General features: G+C 39.8%; 1 protein-coding gene across 12 annotated transcripts in view; it reads right to left on the bottom strand.

Annotated features, from left to right (window-relative positions):
• The window catches only part of ptprfa (protein tyrosine phosphatase receptor type Fa), a 284,242-nt gene extending 265,552 nt beyond the window's left edge, over window positions 1-18,690 (bottom strand). For 6 of the 12 annotated variants that reach the window (XM_046392938.1, XM_046392940.1, XM_046392948.1 and 3 more), the window contains exon 1: window positions 18,139-18,690. The gene's annotated coding sequence lies outside the window, so the exon portion shown is untranslated. The remainder of the gene's footprint in view (window positions 1-18,138) is intronic. The other 6 variants (XM_046392947.1, XM_046392944.1, XM_046392950.1 and 3 more) reach the window with 1 other exon arrangement.
• Window positions 18,691-19,030: the final 340 nt, after the last annotated feature.

Genomic DNA, 19,030 nt, shown 5'->3' with positions numbered 1-19,030 from the left:
TCACTAACAAAGGCCAGGAACTCAGACTGGCTCCGGACAAAACCATGATATCCTTTGACGTCACTTCACTTTTCACCTGCATACCCACAACCAAAGCAGTGGAAACAGTCAAAAAATGACTACAGCAGGACGACTCCCTACACACCTGAACTAACTTCACCCTGGGTGAGATCTGCACCTTGCTGGACCTCTGCCTTACTACCACCTATTTCAAGTACAATGGAGGTTTCTATAGACAAAGCCACGGATGCACCATGGGTTAACCATTGTCACCCATTGTGGCCAACCTCTACATGGAGGAGTTTGAAAGTAAAGCAATGAGATCCTTCAAAGGACCAAAACCACTGGTTCTGGTATGTGGACAACACCTGGGTCAAAATCAGAACCCGACAAGTAGAGGCCTTCACTGAACACATCGACTCAGTGGATCATAACATTAAATTCACCAGGGAGGATCCTAAGGGAAATAATTTAAAATTTCTGGACTGTATGGTGCTCACTGAAGATGATGTTCCTCAATGAGCATGTTGTTGTAGTACTGTACATACGCAGTCATACAGAAACAAACCAAATAACATATCATTAAAAATAGTCCTGACAGTGAGACAGCAAAGTCCCATACATGAGGACAGTAAGGGCATTTAACTTGTGAGCATCCATGCACCTACCTGGGTATATGAAAGAATTGTGATGTGATGAAAGAAGTCATAACATACAGCACTTTGAAAGGGATTCTTCTCTGTCAGAGGAAATCCAGGCTGCATCTTCTCCCTGATATACTGAACGAAGTGCTTGGAAATTAATTAAACTGTTAATTTTCCCGTGTAACGTGGTACAAACACCTTGCTCCATCCAGATCACCAGACTACAGGAATATGGGAATCTTAGCACAAATGCAATCCCATTCAGCAGACGTAAAGTGGCCAATTAATGTCAGGAAATGAATGCAGTCCATGACCCCTATTGAATCGTAACAAAGAGAGAGAGAGCGAGCAGGGGAGACACTTTCCGCCATCCAGAGTGCTGTTTGTGATACACACCAAGGTTAATCGCTTTTATTGATCTGCTGCTTCTCCACAGGGGAAGTCCTGCTCACGCAACCAGTCCCAACAGCTCCTGAAACACAGAATATTCACCATGTCCCCTCATCAGACACACTGAATTAAACAACAAGTAAAGCATTCAGCGGTTAAGCTAAGCTTTGATTATAGAACAGGCACCTGCTGATTTGAGTAACCGATCGTTTAAACCATGGAGTTATTAGTCAGATAGTCAAGCGAACATGCCCTTGAAAAATGTCCTGGAAAACCACAAACAATCTATTATTAACTCTATCAATGCACTCAAGCAGGAACACAAAGTTTGAGCCAATTTAGAAGTCATCAAAAAAAGAAAAGGATTTCTTCATATCTGTCTCTTGATAACATTCTTCTCAACATTATATCAAGTAGTTACTGTAAGTTCATCCATGGTTATAGTGCAAACATGAACTCTCAGTATAAATTTTAATGTTGCGGATTCACTAACACTTTATTTCAAGAAAACAGGATATAACCCACAGCTAACTGACAGACTCCATGGAAAAATTCAATAGCTTGTTTGTATCTAAAGCACGATGGGAACTGTAGTGCCAAAACTCAAACTCCATTCATGCCAAATGAAAAGGAGGAAAAAACAGCAGAACCAATCACAATATTTGTTACAATAAATCCAAGATGGAAACCCCCTGTGTCACACAGTTTATATAAAATTATATTTTTTTATTATTTCGTGAGGTTATTTCAAGATTTGGTTCATCAAAGACACAAGCAAAGCAACACAGTACGTAAAATAAGCACAGCAAACCTGTCAGATAGGCCAGACCACCATGTTTAACTACACACATAGCAGTCACATAGCAGGTGTGTGAATTGGGGCTTGTCAGGATTAAGCCTGTGTTGGGTTCTTTTTTGCACGTGCAACAGGTATTCACAAGATGGCGTGAATGGTCATAATGGTAATAATGAATATTTTTTTGTATAAGAAGAAAATAACTCAGAACGTAACTTTGTGTCACATTTGCATTTTTATATATATATTCTAACTGTTATCAGCTTTAAAACAGACAGTGTTTCCCAAGGATGAAAGTGTTGCAGCACAGGTGAAGCACACACATTTTTGTTTCGTGGGTATGTTTCCTTTCGTGTTTCTATAAAATGGTGGTGTTTGCTCTAACATTACTGTGCAAAACCAACATAAAGTTGCAGGACAGTTTTCCCTTCAGGGAATGATAATCCTGAATCTGTTGCTTGCTTCATTGTTGACATCTCCTTGTTTTTAGAATAGTTGGACTGACATTATCAGGTAAGTGCAAAGTTTTGTGATTGTGCGCTTTAAACGGTAAATAGCCTGCAATTACACGACACTTTTCTAGTTTGCAAACCACTCAAAGCACTTTACAACAACTGCCACACGGTACCATGCAGTGTGCTGCCCTGCTCATCAGGAGCCATGCAGACCCTTTCTATCGAAACAACCCTACAATATTTCTGTACTCACCCATTCACACACACACACACACACACACACACTTGGGTTCAGTATCTTATCCAAGGACACTTCAACACGCAGACTTTAGGAGCTTGAGATTGACCCCTTTGAACATCCTGAGACATAGTTGCCCCTTTACTCACAGGTGAGTGAATCAAGATCTAGATCAAGATCACAATCAAGATAAACTTTATTGTCCCACACGTGGAGCTCTTTGCCCACGCCACAGCCACACACACAATACAAATCCATAGCATACAAATCATGATAGCAAGCAACCTAAAATGACCCTGATACTATAGTTCATGACAAGGTACCTTACTTAATTGTCTTACAGTAGGCTGTTCATAAACGGCCTGCAAGGGTGTCTGTTCTATGGTACTGATAATTTTCCGAGCAGTTTTGTTTTTAATTGCACAGAGAGGTTACCAAACCAAGCTATGATATTGTATCTGATTAAACTGTTGATTAGGACTGCCTGATAATCAACCGCCTGACAATGGTTGCAAAAAATGCAACACTGAAAATTCATGGTAAACTTTAGATGTAAATGTGAGAACACCTTCATTGCTTTCAAACTAAGATGTTTTACCTGTTGCTGTATTGTAGGCCGTATCTTTTAAAGCTGTGCTGGCCAAAACAAGCAGAGATAAGAGAGCAGAATGACTTTTCATTCTTGTCCACAGGGTGTTAAAACACAGCTTTCTCCTGGCAGCTCACAAACAACATCCCCAGTGAAATCATTTCACTTGCTCTTTTTGTTCCAAATCTTTGAGAATTTATAGCTGAAATAAACTTGAACAGTGGCCATGAAAATGTTTATATCCCTGCTGGTAACATGACTAGCTGTTTGTTGCATCACTAGTCATAAATAATGAAGCTTGTCTTGATCAAAGCCTTTTCAGATTCATTTAATACTGAAAATGCCTGCTGTTCCAGTGGGCATCCACAGCCAGATCCCTTCATGAATGAACAGACCTGCTCTGTCCTCAGCTGGGTGCTGACATCAAGGTGAACAGTGTTTGGTACCAAACTCTGCCGTTATGGGAACAACTACCAAGTTATGTTTCTAAAGGGTAAATTCACATTAAATTAATCGATGCCAGATTTTTCATACCTGAAAGCAAATCAATACAAAATGCAAACCTGGCCTGGTCAACATGTCTAACCTGAAGAAACAAAGAGTAAGAATAAATAGTTAAAAGCTGAAAAGTGCTCTGAACCCTCCAAGAACAACATCAACATCTTCATTTCATTAAAAGCTGGACATATTAGGATTTCTTTCATTGTCTTGGATGACTGAGAATGTTAGCCAAGACCGGGCCACTGACTGCATCTGAAATTCCTTTCCAACATGCTATTTATTACAGTAAAACAGAAAGTGATATTTTTAGTATGTCCAAAGTCAAAGTAAAGCAATAGCATGAGATCATCTACTATTCGTGGAGAAATATTAGTATGCAAGCACTGTGGTATTCTTGACAACAGCAACAGAGCAGGCAATGTTCTTCTTCTTTGGATTGGAGACTAGACAGTATGCTGTGGCACACTGCTGCCCTCTAATGTTTCTTTTGACACTTATTTAGAATTTTTAAGTACTCCAGTACTCCAGAGTAAAAGCAGTTTCTCCAGCTGCTCCCTTAGAGCAGCTTCTTTTTACACTGGTGGTAACTGGTGTGCCCGACTGTCATTTAAGTGCACCAGCGCATAATTTATGTGTTCCCAAGAAACCAAAAAAATTATGTAATTTTTAACTAAAATTCTTCATTTGATATTACAGAGGGGTAAAGTACAAATAAGGGTACTGCAGCGAATTCCAGTTACTGGTATCAGTAAAAAGACTGGTTCAAATGTGACCCATGCCAAACCCTAGTGCTGAGATTAGGAGTCAGGTTTTCAAATGTTATCAAGAGAGGCTGAGATGTGAAAAAAAGTGATGTTCTTGCTCATGTACAGAGCAGCTGTGGTTTACCGAAGGGGATATTAATTGTCTTGTAGTCAGTGATTCAACAGATTAGTCGTTATGCTCATTGAGAGCTGGTTGGAATACAAGCTTTGTAGGTGGTATTATGAAAGACGCTGATTTCCAGTGGCAGTGGGAGAATGCATTCCAGCAAAAAACAAGTGTGGATGATATGGATATAGCTGAACAGGCTGTAGTACGCCAATTTATATGAATATGAATTGTAGAAAATCTATCTGAAAGTGGTAACTCATCCTGACAACCACAAACGCGCATCTTCAGAAAAATAACACCTAAATTCATCTGGATTCACATGCAGATATTGGTATATAGGGATCAGATAAGTTGTCATCAGACAATAGTTGATGGCTTCCAAGATTGCCAATCTGGCTGTCAGAAATACCCCAAGGACACAAACAAGGAAGTCTTGACCTGGATGTACATTATCACTATTACAGGAGAGCAGTGTAGAGGTGTGTGGAGACAAATGCAAAGACTACTTCAAAAACGCAGTAGTTATATCTAACGTATTTTTGAGGCATGAGGGGAATTTTTGGTGGAAAAAAAACTTCTAAATATGTCATTTTGATGAACAAAAATGTTCATAAAGTTATTCAAGTTATTTAAATATGACTGTGTCTAACATCTGATTATATGTCTAGAAAACAAACAGCATGAGCGTGACTTCTTTGAGACAATGACAGAATATTTTATTAAGCACATCCACTTCGGTCCAGATTTAGTGGCCATGTCAAGGCCGGATAGAGCACTCTATCCTCTTTCTCCTTTACAGCTGGCCACTCCAGCACCTATCTGTGTCCTGTAAGAGGGAGGCACCATAAAAGCCCTATAAAGGACACTCCATATACTTGCCTTTACAGCTTTTGTATTGCCACCACTGGCTATATACTGCACAGTCATGAATATCAAGTCATTGACAATGGATTGTGTCAATGTGACTGACTGGATAATACTTTACCTGAAATATTGCTCATTAGAAAATTAAGCATCTAATGCAATTAATAATATCATTGCTCAATAGCAAGAGTCATTAGAGACCAGCATGATATACCATATGTGCATTAGACAATGTTTCATGTATTCTGAGGCAGCTGTAGAGTCCCATACTGTCAACATAATCATCGTCAAATACAGCTCAGTGTTTCATTAATATTATATAGTATTTCAAAGACAGATGGGTGCACATTAGGTCAATCGGCTACTCTACATTGCCCCTAGGTGAGCATGTGTGGTTTTCTGTCTTTGTGTGTCTGCGATTGTGTACTCCAGCTCTCACCTGTAGTCAGCTGGGATAGTCTCCAGCTCCCCCACAACCCTGATGGATAAGTGGTATAGAAAATGGATGGACAGTTTAACTTGCTACAATTTGGATATATGTTACAGTATCACTTGGCATGCAGCAACATCACTACAAAATCAGACAGAACTAGAAACACAATGATTAGACAGCATTTAAACAAATCTACAGGTCCATCAAACCTGTTTGGAACAGAAAGTGAAGTCCAACTGCTGGTGCATCGCGTGTATCATAACGGCACCCAATCATTCTGATGAAAGCTGCTCACCCAGCATGGAAAACGAAGTATTTAGGATTCCAACTAGCATAGATTCGTTTTTAAACTGATATGACACATTCCAAAGAAGAGTCAAACCCATTCCACATTCATCTGGGCATAGTTAGACACAGTCCAAACCATTGGCAGCATGAAGTTCCACCACTTGATTAAATGCTAACATGATCAGAGGTAGAGTACCAATGATAAGCTGATCACTTTTCTAGTAAAAATGTCTAACATTCTCTGTTTCCAGCTTCCCGAATGTGAGGATTTGCTGCTATACTTTGCCATTTACATTTACTTTTTTATTTAGGAGCACCAGTACATAATTTAAGTGTGTCCAATAATACATTATAGTACAGTGTGTTTCTGCTTTGTTGTTTCTCCATTCATTACCATCTGCATTAGTCCACTATTCCTTGTGATGAGGACTGTACAGAACAAAAACATTCCGGTGTTTTCAAGGGTATTTTTCAAGTGTCCCACGGAATCCAAGTGACAGACATCAGAGTCAGACAGACCCATGAACAGAATTCATAAGGTAATCAAAATGTGACTGCCTAAACAGAATTTTGTCCCCACAACTACAGGAATACAGGTCCACACACATACACACACCCACACACAGAGAGCACATGTGCAAAATCTACATAAAATCCAGCCATATGCTGACAAAATAAGCCACAGAAAATGTCTGTTGGCCAATAATATGTGTTCAGATTCACGTCTGGACACCCAGATGGTGTTTGTTAGAAAATATTTTTATACACTTGTTTTTGATAATAAAAGACCTGTTAAATGTCAGGCAAACTGTTGCAACCAATGAAAATGTTTAGTCTGACTTTTCTGACCTCTAATATGATTGAGCTCCCTCCTCGACCACAGGCTGTGAAATCTGACATGGCGTGTTATTCAGTTACTTAGTCTTCATGTCCCATGCCAGCTGAAATGTTCTTTCAGATCAGGAAATAACATTTTAGCAGAAAAGCGATTAAGTTGGTTTTGGCATGAAAAGACTTCAGTTCATACTTAATATTGGCCGATAACATCTATAATAACATCCTCTCCCCTCATCAGATTACCATACAGTTCATTATTTTATGTCACTAATTGTGTGTCCAGTTCTCCTTGTAGTTTTGTGTCTCTCCCTCCCTTTCTCTCTCTCTCTCTCTGTATCTTTCTGCAGGTATCTCTCCATCCAGATCTTCATGTTGAACTGTAGCCGGCTCTATGACCAACCCAATGTCTACTGTTGACATCTGCCTGTCATTCTTCTGTGCACCGACTATCAGCGGGGTGGTTCTCCCTTGCGGGCCGGGTCTAGCTCGGGGTTTCCTCCTACTGGGGGGTGGGGGGTTTCCTTGCTACTGTCTGCTTGCTCGGGGGTTCGGGCTCTGGGTCTCTATGGAGCGTCTGGAGGTGATCTTGATTGTATAGGGTGCTATATAAATGAATTGAACTGAATTGAATTGATAGGATAGTGGTTTTCAACAGAACACAAAATATACATGAATGACACAGCATTTCATCATAATTTCATTATTATAATTTCAGTCTTGTGAAATGTTAAAATCATATTGAGGTGGTATGGAAGGTGAAACTGAATGGATGAATGACATGAAAATTTAAATTTTTCATGAGTGGAGATTTTGTTTTCCTTGTCTTTTTAGTAATGTCATTCTCATGTTGTTAACTGCTTTCCTGCCTGTACAACATCCATTGCACGTCTGCCCGTCCTGGGTGAGGGATCCCTCCTCTGTTGCTCACCCTGAGGTTTCTTCCATTTTTTCCTGTTAAAGGTTTTTCTGGGAGTTTTTCCTTAGTCGATGTGAGGGTCGAAGGGCAGAGGATGTTGCTGATGTTATGTTAAGCCCTTTGAGACAAACTGCTTGTAAAAATGGGCTATACAAATAAAGTTGTCTTGTCTTGTCTTATATCAACTTTGAAAAGCTTTTATATCACATTTGAAAAAATCCATGGAGACTTCATTCAGTGCAGAATTCCCTATTTGATCTAGCAAATAAGAAAAATGAAACAAACATTTTTACAGATTTAGATATCAAGGCTGAACAGTATTTAACCAAATGTAACCAATTCATGCCATGCTCTATTTATGTAAATTATTCTAAATCTTGCACATTCACAAGGGGGGGAACTCTAACTCTCTAAATAGCTGCCAGTGGCCATGTTTTACTCGTTAGAGCCATTTGTTTTCTTGCAGAGTGCAAGCAGACAAATACAGCAGGTCTGTTTGGTGTAAATAACTGGCAGGTTATTATGAAGGAAAAATGTAATTACAATGTCTGTTACACTAGGCAATGGGCAGCAAAATATGAAAGTACCTTCCATTCAGAAAAAAAATAAATGATGCTAGTTCACATTATGTTCATTATATTTATGGAACAGTTACAACAAAGAATGGGAAATTGTCCAAATAAGTCTTAGTGTAAACATATATGTTTCTAAGATACAAGCTCAGCTGTTATGATCGCTTTCATAGCGTTTTCCTCATCTTTACTGGCTTAAAAGTGAAGCTTAAGTGCCTACTGTCAAATTATTTCCAAAGTCATGGTTTGTTCCATCCCATCTTGTCGGCCTCTGGGGACCTCAAGATTTTAAACATGCGTTTTCATTGAGCAGTTCACACCAAATCAGAACTCTCAAACAACATTTGCACAAAATAATAGATGTGTTCACAGGCTTTTATTTCAGAAGATATGAATGCTGGAGAGTTTTAATGAGGGAATCCAGTGAGTTAAATGAATATCAGATGAAACTGGGCAGAAAATTTTCATTAAAGCAGTTTGACTTCCTGTTGCTTAAATTATGTAGGTGCCATCAAATAATGAACAACAGTGTGTTTTAACCAGCAGGACTAACTTTAGCTTTAAAAAAAACAAAAACAAAAACAAAAAACATCGCAAACATCATACTGAATGAACATGACAAATATAACTTCCTGCAAGACAAACACAGGATAAAGCAGATTCACACTGATGTGGGTACTGATTTTTTGTTTGTTTCTTTTTTGTTGCTGTTGTTGTTGTTGTTGTTTTTTTGCCCAGCTGATAAAATATATTTATTGTATGCTACCAAAGCATGGCTATTCTTGACTGCAAATGGATAAATAATAATTTAATGTTGCATTATATCAATTTAACAACTACTTGCATCAAAGAACAGCGGTGAGGAGCTGGAACAAGTGGCTGATGAATGACAATCCCAACTGTTCAAGACAAATACTTACCAAGTCACTACTTACCATAAACCATTCCTTAAATCTACAATAAATGTTATTTTTTACTTATATCTTCAATTTTTAAGTTTATATGGCAAATTTGTTAGTAAAGAGTTGCTTTTTTTACAAATGCAGCAGTTACAAAGCAACATTTTCATTTTTTTGGAGATGTGCTTGCAGACACCTCATCAACATAGGTTCTATATTCACTCTTCATGAGAGCAGTGAAAGCCAAGCAAAACAAGCTTAACAACTACGCTGATGTTGAAACTGGATAACCACAGTCAACAGGACTCAATTGCACAACTCAGAGAGCAGGTCTTGATAAAAAGTCTCTCTGTCTTTAATGGTCCAAAACGGGGTTTGGTACATAGGATATCAATCACAGAAGGCAAACAAATCCAAAAAGGCAAAGACAGAGGTAGGGTCAAAAAGGCAAGCACAAATCCAAAAAACTCAGAAAACCACTCAACACAAGGAATACAAGGCTGGGACCCTAGACATGGGTACTTAGGACAAACTCGCACAGAGTGAAGGCACAATACCCGTTTAATAAACACAAACAGATAGAACTAAACAAGGTGGGGTAAACAAGCAAAACTGACAGAAAATAAATGCAGGAAGTGTGTGTGTGTGTGCGTGTGGGGGAGTATAACAAAATAAAACAGGAAATATGACACATGACAACATAAAAACATAACTTAAATTTACAGGATGTGTCGGCTGAAAGCTGCTGCAGAGCATGATAAACCACAGGGAGCTGCAGACTTGGTAAATAATTATGGCATCAGACCAAAACCAATCACAGACACCACGTCCACACAGCCATAAAGATGTCAAAAGGCCATGGAAGATGAGTCTGTGGACACCTGGATCAGGGAGGACACTCACATCTGACACCAGAGACCATCATTAAACAGATACAGAAGGTATTAGTTATCACCAGACGTATTCCAGTTCTGTTTACTGAAGAAGACCACGAGATGCAAGTGAGTCAGCACACCTTCAGTTAAGATTATTCACTTGCAATGCTACACTGGCAGTCTGTCAGAACAACATGGGGTTGAGTTTCCACATGTATTGTGAAATATGTTTATTTCATTATTTATTTTCTAAATTTTAAGTTTAAGAGAGAGCTTAAATGACCCACGGATGTTTGAAAAGCATTCAAACACTTGTTCATTCTAAAAAGCGTAGGTATTACTTGCATCTTTCAAGACTGCACAGCCCTAATACATTGACAGCCTTAAACAGATGACGAAAGAAGATTTTACATTCAGAGAGCATCCAGGGGCACGTTCAGGTCACAGTTTAAACACTGGAATCTATTCATCCTATAACATGTTGCAGTTTGGAGCAGAGTGGAAGGGAGGCTTCACAGAGGAGATACAAAAGGGGTGGTGGGAGTTTTGATCAGTAATCACTACATTTCTCTATCTGCTCCAAGCTTTACACCTCATTTCTTTCAGTGATTTCAAAATATCCACACATTTTGGCTTTAATCAGCTGCAAAGTATATCTGGCATCAGCCCCACAGTTCAGCTTTCAGCTTTCTGCTCTTAGGTCTTAATACAGTAATTGATGCATTGCAGTAAATAGCAGGCATGTAATTCTGACAGGAAAGCAAGCAGAAGTGCTGAGACAAAGCTGACAGACAGAAGAGACAAAGGGGCACTGGCAGTAACTTAAACTACAGAATAAGCACAAGAGGAGGACTGACAAATATAAACAGAATGTCATCCTGAGACCCGGCGGCCGAGCAAAGCCTCTTAACTACCGATCAAAATGAAACGAAACAGACTTTCCATGCACAAGCATTCGCTAACAATAAATTACTTCTTGATTGCTGACAGTGTGAAGTGCAAGTACAACAGCTTCAACAGGTGTACAGTAACTGTAGCACAGTCACACAATGCAGATAGATAAAAAAAAAAATAAAAAAATCATGATTTTACACTTTGTCACCTAACCTGTTACCTAACCCCCAAACACGTTTTATTATAAGCTGACCCGCAGGTGTTATGGGTCGATCCAAACATCACGTTGCCCAAGTCCACACTCCTCATCTCATAGATATTCTTCAAGCAGGACGCTATCAAAATCTGCACTGGCCAAATACCCATTGCAGAGATCATTTTTGATTCTAGCAACCATCCTGTGTCGCAGTGAGGAAATTACAGGTCTGTCTGTGTTGATAGAATCTTCCCCTCTGTATGAGGTGAGATGAAACACCACTGCCAACACACTTTGGCTGAAGAGCAAGCAACAGAGTGTTTCAGTGAAGGAAACATGGTATTATCACCCTGTTTCTCTGTGGGAATGAAAGGAGACAAGCTGTACTGTCTTGTAGATAGGTCAATCAACCCTGGAAGAATATCACGACAAACTGAAATTCTCCCAACTGATCATGTCCAGGGGAGGCACAGTGGTGCAGTGGTTAGCACTGTTGCCTCAGAGCAAGAGGTTCGAATCCCGGTCTGGATGCACATTAGGTTAATTGGCTACTCTAAATTGCGTCTAGGTGTGAGTGTGAGAGTGTGTGGTTGTTTGTCTTTGTGTGTTGGCCCTGTGATTGACTGGTGACCAGTCCAGGGTGAACCCCGCCTCTCGCCCGTAGTCAGCTGGGATAGGCTCCAGCTCCCCCGCCACCCTGACGGATAAGCGGTATAGAAAATGGATGGATGGATTCATTGTTAACTGTCTGTTAACTGAACTGACTAACACTGACTGTTTCAGATGTTATATATTATATACATTCAGTCTGTTGAACTGCCCATTAAGAAACCTTCTGTTTAAAGGAAGCAGGATGGATGGATGATGTACAGGGCCTTTTGCTTTAAAATCAGCTCTCTGCACTGCAGAGATACAGCCTGTTTACAAGAAATGACATCAATCCAATGGTAAGAATGTATGCACTCATGTATTTTTGGCAGAAATGGGACAAACTCTTTGTCTTTTAAGTCATGTTTTTACACTGAAGTGAAGGCATGCTCAGAGCCAAATCCCAAGTGAAGAGTGACAAGTCTCAACTAGGAGCTTGAAAGTAATAATGCACTCATCAAATGTAATGCAATTTTAACAACAGAGTTACTTGCAATTACTATTTGTAATTCTTTGTGCAACTTCAAATGTCAAAGTTTGAAGTTGAGAAGTTGTGGGATATCAGATCACTGAGGATCACCAAGCGCCCAGGAAGTGTATCAATTTGATATAGAGGCCAAACTAGCGATGTCACGTGTTCTTTTCAACTGAGTTTACATTGTGAAAGAAGTGTCAGTAAAACCGTAGATATTATTATTATTATTATTTTAACAATTCCCACTAAATGAATTATTTCACTTCAGAATTTTGATCATTTCAGGCTAAACCAGTTATCCACTAGGGTGCAATATGAAAGCTAATATAAATAGCTGAATTAACTGAATAACAAAAGGAAAAGGAAATCTCAGGGGGCACAGAGAAGCAGATGCACAAAACAGAGGAGATACTGGAAACATAAAATGCAGAAGACAACTGACAGCTCAGAACTCAGGCAAGGGAACACAGAACAGAGAACAACAGAGCAACATGGACACACACCAAACACAGGGATATAAAGGAAACTGATACATACAGCAAATACAGAAACCAAAAACACAAAGAAGTAAGCTCACAGAGAAACCTGTAAAGCAGGAAACACAGCAGGGACTCAAGGGAACAGAGCTTACACAAATTACACAGACAAACCAACAAGACACACGAGGAAAACACAGACACTGACAGAGAACAGGGACCAGACACAGGTGAAAACAATCAGGGCGGGGCTAACAATCAAAAAACGAGGGACACCAGATAAAGACAGGAAGTGAACAGAGGAGAAAGTCTACCAAATAAAACAGGAAACAAGCTAAACATAAACTTCAAATCCTGACCCTCTAGTGGAGCCCCACTGTAATAAAAATATATAGTTACCAATTAGCATAATGAGTCCCCTATAAAAAAATCGTTCGTTTTTAAATTGATCCTGTGTTGGTCATAAACTGATCAACAAACATTTTGTAAATAGAATCATTGTTAACTGTCTAACTGTCTAACACTGACTGTTTCAGATGTTATATATTATATACATTCAGTCCATTAAGAAACCTTCTGTTCATAGGAAGCAGTCTTCTGCATCCTTAGAAAACAATTAAGAAAAGTTCTTCTCTCTGAAGGTGCTGCAGGAGGAAACACAACTTAACTGCACCAAGCATTCAGAAAGCAGGTTTAACACACTCTGAGTTTAATCCTGAACTGTGGTTTGACTAATCATGAGATGGGAGTTTTGGTTCCACAATAGCTGAATTAGCTCAGTCAGCTCTGAGTATGATAACTGAGTGAAGCAGGTGCATGGGAAATTAATAAAAGTCATCATCAGTGGAGCTCCGACACAATGATTTACCGTGGCAGTGGGTAAATAGCGCAGCAAAAGGCAGAGCCTTCATTTTAAACCTGTGCAGCTAGAAATATGAACGCTTGTCAGTGCGGATCCTGTCAGTAGGTTAACACTGCATGTTCAGCGTAGTCCACTCATTCATCATTTACCAAGATGATTTTTAAATAGCCATTTATTCACGCGTATTCAAATGAAAATATGAATGAAACAGACAAGACTGAAATTCAGATCATACATTTTTAGATGTTTATTTCACATATAAAAACAAGTCTACATTCAAAGACTCACTTTTAAGCCACGAATTTCCGCTGTAGAACAAATCATCCTTACTCAGAAATGATCTCTGAAATGATATGATAACTAGGAATGTTCCACCAGTACAACCAATCACAGCATGACAACTGACTGCTCACTGATCAGCGTCTTGTGTGCCTAAGTTTCATACAGATTTATTTTACTTAAAGAGTGCAGGGGAAGAGAAGGACAATGCAGCCTATGGATTTTATTCTGATCAATAAATCCACAATGATGATCTTATGTTGAAAGGGTAAAGACAGTCCTTGGGCAATGAACCAATATCCAGCTGGATTTCAATGTTTCCGAAGATTCAGACTTTGACTAGGTTAGAGTTTGATACCCCTCTTTCTGGAATGAAAACCCAGAGATTCACTTTGAAATAAGGCCCTGTTCTCTCACATGTTGAAAAAAATGGAAATGGAATGTACTTATATAGAGCTTATGGTCTGACCAACCACTCAAAGTGATTTACAACATGAGCCAGCACTCACCTGTTCACACGTACACGTTCACCTGTTCACACATACACTGGTGGAAGAGAATTCCATGTAAGGTGCCACCTGTCCATCAGGAACTATTAACACAAACACTCCAACAGAAGAGCCATCAAGAGCAAGCCATTAAGGCTGAGCGTCTTGCCCAAGGACACGGTGACTGCTGTGGCTGGGGGTCTAACCATCAACCTTCCTATTATAGGACGACCCGCCCTACCTCCTGAGCATATCCGCTCTAGTTTTAAGTTCAAAACCAGATGAACTCATCCTTTTTTTGTTCTTAAAGATAATGTCAACATTTTTTCTAAAACCATTATTGATAGTTTTTTAGGATTATTCCAATAAAGAACGAAGTTCTTTGGGGAAACAGAAGAAACCAAGTGACATCTGCATGCTGTTTGATATAGTGCCGCTGAGAAGCTGGCTCAGTGTGACCGTCTGCTCTTCCCCTGACAAAATGCTGATTTATGTAAGATTTGATTGGCTATATTACAATATAATTTCCCTCATCCTGACTGCAGAAACTTTCGTAAAGAGCTAACAAATTAAGCATAAAGGTCGTGTGTAGAATAATTTCCCATGTTCTGTAGTCTCCTGTTTCAGTGCGCAGACTCTAGCCTGGATGAAAATGCTGTATACACAGAATGCCAAAATACAGCAGCCCTGTCCACCCATATGTTTTCATGCCTGTTCATCCCTGAAATTACACAGAATTTATCAATGTGGAGAGGACGGCTGAGTGTGAGCAGAGGCAGAGGGAAGCCAAGCTGTAATACCAGCAGCCAAAGCCTCAGACAGCACTGTGATCAACCAGAAGAAGGAAGTTTGTCATCAGATTAACACACACAAATACCTGCAGTCATTAAATTAAATCTATCAAACATGTCTGCTTCTGCAAATAACTGGAAAACAAGTATTTCACTTCTTACTGGTGTAGGGACATTTAGCGACTTACTGTCAGGGTGAAGCTGCAGTAAGCATCTGCACCAACGTTAGCAATACATTTTTCAGTGCATTATGAATTGTGTAATATGAAAGACTAGTCCATCCTGAAAAAATCTCTCAGTACTGATGGTTGCTGATGGTTTGAGTGTGATATTTTAAGATTTCTGTCTCGGCCTCTACCCTAAGACAGTGGTTAGATTTTTACTTTATGATAGATTTCATTCTGTGTGCTCACAGCAATGGAAACTGACAGTCAAGAAATTCAACAACAGCATTTATTCCAGACGCAAAGTAAAATTTTATTTGATATAAAATATCCGTTCTGGGTGCAATTTGCATGTTCTCCTTGTGTCTGCGTGGATTCCCTATGGGTACTCCTGTATCCTCCACCAGGTTAAGGTAGGTTAAGTGGTGTGAATGTGAGCGTGAATGGTCTGTCTGTCTCTGTATGTCAGCACTGGGATGAACCGGCGACTGGTCCAGGGTGTACCCGCCTCTCACCTAAAGCTGGCTGGGACAGACTCCAGCCTCCCGCAACCCCGCACAGGATAAGCGGTAATACTTAATGAGCGGATCCTTGTATAGTTACAGCACATTCTATGAGCGTGTATTTCTGTATAATAAATTCCTACATAAATTCACAAACCTCATATAAGATGTCTTCGCAGTTCGAACTTAAATGTACATTAAATGAATAAAAAAATGTTTAAATTCTGAAGACAGATGATTTGCTATTTATTTCCTTACATTTGCACCAATTTTCATTCATTTTCTAAAGCTTTATTGTTGAAAAACTGGTAAAAACACTCTTTACCATATGAACAAAATGGTAAAAAGAGTTTATATTTGTTATATTATTATGTTCGTACTGAGGCTTGATGTATTGGGTCATTGGTTATCGGTTGACACCTCAGATTTTTGCGTATACAGTCTGACTGATGGCTACATCTGGGGCTCAGACCTGCACTAAGCCTGCTAAAGACGTTCTTGGCAGCGTGGTACACTTGGTTATCATAGACACTACGTCAAACATCACAGCTGAACATCAAATCTCAAAACCTCGTTTATATCGGACAGGATATTAGGATGTTCACTGACAATTGTGTTTTTGCCACATGCTTGTTTTATTGGTTTTGCTTTTGGGTTTATTGGTATATACAGGTACTTATGTTTATTGGAATATCTTTCTATGAAGTAAGACTTGTATAAACAGTTGACAGTATGGTTGCAGGGATAATCCAGATTAACAGAGACCCATGTCATACACAACAATACAATGACAAAAAAAAAAAGAGATCACAATGGAGTGATCCTTTAACTAATACGGATATGTTTTAATAATTTGTTGGCTGAGAATAACACTGGGGTGTCAAAACACAGTTGACAGCATGCCAGCAGCAGTGTGTGTGTGTGTGTGTGTGTGTGTGTGGCTGGCTGTAAGGCATTCAGCATTCAGGTCTGAGGCTCATGCAGGAGAGGAGCAACACACAAACATCATAATACATTCACGGTGCTGGCATTCGGCACACATAACACTCCTTCCTCCTCTTCTCAGAATCTTATTTCCCTGACTCCACCTCCTCTGGAGCCTCACTGCTCTTCTCCCCATCTGTTGCACTCCCACCACTTGGTCTGTCTCATTCATGTATTCTTCACCCAGCCTAATTAGGCTTCTGTCAAATCCAGGTGAACTGACTGCCAATTATGTCACACACAAAGTCATGCACTCTTAAAGCTTTGGGATTTTGTGCAGAACATGACCAGGACATCTTAATCCTGCGTTAGACTGCAGTTTAACTGGGTGATAATAATAACTACCAAGAATAACAAAACAACAACACAACAGAGCTCAGACTAAACCCCAGCGCAGAGTCGAATACAGTCTGACGTGCTGACGGTGTTGCGGCTGCAGATTCGTACTATTTGAACAAATGATCGCATGTGAATGTTTGCTTCAATATATGAATCAGACCAGCAATTCGCATTTTGAACGATATTTGGTCACACAGTGGCACATAGCGGATCATTGTGTGAGTCTGCACAGAAAGCTGACACTTGTGTCTTACTGAAGAGCACCGATTAACTTAATAAATGAGACAAAACACCCCGCTGCACAGCTTTGATCCAGAAAACAATTTCAAATAAAAGGATATGGTGCAGCGGATTGATTTTCAATGCACAAGCGCAAGCACCATTACGGTTTGCGTGGAGCCAAGCTGCTTTCAAAAATCTCTCAGAATAAGGAATCCTTGGTAATCCCAAAGGCACGGATTTAAAAGAATAACTGTAACCAAAAGCAGTTCTTTGACAACTCTTAACAATCCTTACAACTCTTTCAGCCCCATCTTCAGCAAGCCCACAAAGCCTATGAAAGTTGACTTTTTTTTTTAATATAAATTCTATTCAGGATTATATGGCTGTAGATAACATTACATTTAGACAAAATGGGGCCGCATATCACTGGGGTATAATTTTGCATTTTTATTTGAATAAATGAGGGTGTCAGGTTCTGTCATTGTAGACTGCAATGTCAGATGTAAGCGTGTGTTCACGGACTTGTGTGTTGAAATAAGTGGGCTTTCCACGCAGCCTGCGCGCTTCAGCTAAACTGATGTCAGCGTTGGAATTTCTTGACACTTGACACAGCAAAAGCAGTCGTTAAAAATGATGCTGTAACTCACCATTTTCTAAGGTTTCCTGCAGGTCTGCGTTTTGGAAAGGATGCTGAAGACGAGAAGAGCAGGGAGGTCCCCAGATTAGACACAGTTTAGAAAAGACTCTTACAATTCCTCCAGTTCTGCAACACTTGCTCTCATCCCCGAGGTGAGCAGGAAAAAGATCCCCAAAAGCCCCGTGAGAAATACTCCGCTCAGCTGATGCTCCTGTGGACTTTTGTTCCCCCCTCAGTGTCGGTCAGTGTTCCCGGTAAACCAGTGGTATCCGTCTGCTGCCCGCCCGTCCGCTGTGGCTTCTCTCTGAGGGAGCAACATCCCCAACAGTTCGTGCATAGACACCATCGGGAGGTGTCGGCCACGTTCGGCTATTTCCGGAAACACTATAACGTAGCAGGCTGACGGTGACGTCCAAGCTGTGGTAGCAAATTGCCTGCTTTTCAAATCCACGAGAAATGATGTGTATTCTCGCTGTGGCTGTGGGTAGGATTCCAGCTCTGCGCACAGAGCTGAGGGGGCCATGAGGTGCCATTGAGCCATTAAACTAACTGTGTCAGAAGACAGTATCTTTGCAGTAAAAAAAAGAACACAATAAATGTTGATTAAACAATAAATTGTTAAAATTCAACTAATTATTAAAAATGTTATCCCATCCTCCTTATTTTCATAATAATGGCACACTCCATTAGACATCCGATCCTAATTTTTGTTACAAAATGTGCTTTTTAGATATTTCCAAATAGTACTTGTAGTTAATATCCTATTTCATAATGCCACTTTTTATGACAGCGGTGTTGTCACCACCAACTCACTTTTCGGCCAAGGACATCCTCTGTTTTTCTTCAATAGAAAACTCAACTGCCATCTGTTAGCTAAAGCAATAATAATGTCAAAGTGATTA

Source organism: Scatophagus argus, chromosome 6 (assembly GCF_020382885.2).
Source record: "Scatophagus argus isolate fScaArg1 chromosome 6, fScaArg1.pri, whole genome shotgun sequence".
Taxonomy (NCBI): Eukaryota; Metazoa; Chordata; class Actinopteri; family Scatophagidae; genus Scatophagus; species Scatophagus argus.
This window is presented reverse-complemented; position numbering and strand designations above follow the sequence as displayed.